Below are 2,589 nucleotides of genomic sequence, written 5' to 3'. Positions count from 1 at the left end.
TATATGCCAAAAAGGAAAGGAAAGAAAAGAAAAGGAAAAAAAGATAAAAATAAAGAAATAAAGAACTTCAATCCATAACTTGTTCCACATAAAAATATTAATTCAAAATAGATCATAAACCTAAATGTAAAACCTACAACTATAAAACACTTAGAATGAAAACAGTAGAAAACCTTTGAGACCTTGACTTAAACAAAAATTTCTTAAATATGGCAGTACAAGCATGATCCATGAGAGAAAAATGAAGATAAATTGGACTTCATTAAATTAGGAAATTTTGCTTTTCCAAGTAAGACACTGTGCCATAAATGAAAAGTCCTACTCCAGAGTGGGAGAAAATATTTACAAAATGTATATGATATAGGACTTGTATCTAAAATATATAAAGAACTGTTAAAACTCTAAGAAAATCTAATTAAAAATGGGCAAATGGTTTAAACAGACACCTTACCAAAGAAGCTATACAGATGGCAAATAAATACATGAAAAGATGCTCAACATCATTAGCCATTAGGGAAATGCAAATTAAAGCCACAATGAAATACCACTAAACATGTATTAAAATGGTAACAATTAAAAGGCTGACAGAGCCTTCTTTCTCTTCACCGAGGCAGCTGAGCAGCAGATGCAGAGATGCAGATCTTTGTGAAGACCCTAACGGGCAAGGCCATCACCCTCGGGTTGAGCCCAGTGACACCACTGAGAATGTCAAAGCTAAAACCCAAGACAAGGAGGGCATCCCGCCTGACCAGCAGCATCTGATTTTTGCAGGCAAACAGCTGGAGGACGGGGACACTCTGTCACACTACAGTATCCAGGAGTCCGCCCTGCACTTGGTGCTTGTCTGAGAGGCGGCATCATTGAGCCTTCCCTCGGTCAACTCGCCCAGAGATACAACTGCGACAAGATGATCTGCCCCAAGTGTCAGGCTTGCCTGCACCCCCACGCTGTCAACTGCGGCAAGAATGTGGCCACACCAACAACCTGTGCGCTAAGAAGAAGGTCAAGTAAGTCCCTTCCACCAGCTCCTCCTCCATCGGCTCCTCCGTTTCCCGCAGGGTAGTCTTCTGCCCAAGCTCCACAGCCCTGGGGCCTCAGTAAATTTTCCCTTTCGTTGACTAGAGCAAAGAAAAAAAAAAAAAAAAAGGCTGACAGAGCAGTGTTGTGAACTCTTACATAAAACTAATGAGATTGTAAACTGGTACATCCAATGTGTAAAAAGGCTGGATGTTACTTTAAAAGTAATCATTCACCTATTATATGACCCAGCCATTCCACACCTAGGTATTCACACAAGAGAAATGAAACATATATCCACACAAACACAGACATTATTGCTCATAACAACTTAATTTGAAATAGACAAAAACTGGAAATGACCCAAACGTCACTTAACAGATGAGTTGATAAACAAATTCCAAACACTGTAATACTACTTAGCAGTAAAAGAAAGGAACAATACACACTTCAACATGAATGAATCTCAAAATAATTATGCTGTGTAAAAGAAGTCAGACAAAAAACAAATGCATACGATATGATTTCATTTATAAAAAATTTTAGAAATTGCAAACTAACTTATAGGACAGAAAACAGATCTGTGGCTGGGAAAGTGACGGAAAGGAGAACCTACAAAGAGGCACAAGGAAATGTTCACGGCTGATGCTCATTATCGTGATTGAAGTGATGGTTTCATAGGTGTATTCATAAGTTAAAACTCATCAAATCATACTTTGAATAGGTTCAGTTTCTCATATGTAAATTATACCACAATAAGATTTTGAAAAAGTAAGAGAAAGAACAAAAACGAGAGAGATGTTTTGCATGAAACAGTGTTGACTGACGATATGCCATGAGCTGGGAAAAATGTTTCCCAAACTACCTCATCCATTGCACCTAAGTTCCTCAGAAAATGTTTTAAATGAAAAACTATACTTAACTAGAAGATCTGCTCAATGGTCTCAGTTGTAGCTGCTCAGAACCAGATCACCAATTCCACCACTCATTCAGTGCTAGCTAACCTTACTATGGTTATAAAAGAAACAACCTGCCTTTGATATGCAAGCATTAAAACTAACTTAAAAAAAAAATTAGGAATTCAAGATTTGCAGATACTAACTACTATATATAAAATAGATAAACAAGTTTATACTGTACAGCACAGGGAATATTCATTATCTTATAGTAACCTATAATGAAAAAGAATATGAAAATGAGTATCTTTATGTATATGTATGACTGAACTATTATGCTGTACACCAGAAATTGGCACAACATTGTAAACTGACTATACTTCAATAAAAAAAAATAAATAAAATAAATCACATGGCATAGAAAAAATTAGAAGCAATCACTGTTGTGAACAGCTAAAGTTTAGAGAAGATTTCAGTAGTGTTGTAAGAACAAGACTTGGATTAGGCAAATTTGAATTTCGATAGTTTATCTAACATGAACAAGCTGAATGACAAAAAGTTAGTCTGGGTACCAGTCCTCTCTCTTTATTTACTTGAAAGGATTTTTACAATAATAAGTAAAATATTAAGCTGGTTTTACTCCTCTTTGGAGTTAAAAAATACCATCTCTTACTCC

The 2,589-nt window shown here is 36.0% G+C and overlaps 1 pseudogene; it reads left to right on the top strand.

Moving 5' to 3' along the window:
- The first annotated feature begins 431 nt into the window (after positions 1-431).
- LOC102514849 lies at positions 432-1,372 on the top strand (annotated as a pseudogene).
- Positions 1,373-2,589: the final 1,217 nt, after the last annotated feature.

Source organism: Camelus ferus, chromosome 7, assembly GCF_009834535.1.
Source record: "Camelus ferus isolate YT-003-E chromosome 7, BCGSAC_Cfer_1.0, whole genome shotgun sequence".
Classification (NCBI taxonomy): domain Eukaryota; kingdom Metazoa; phylum Chordata; class Mammalia; order Artiodactyla; family Camelidae; genus Camelus; species Camelus ferus.
This window is presented reverse-complemented; position numbering and strand designations above follow the sequence as displayed.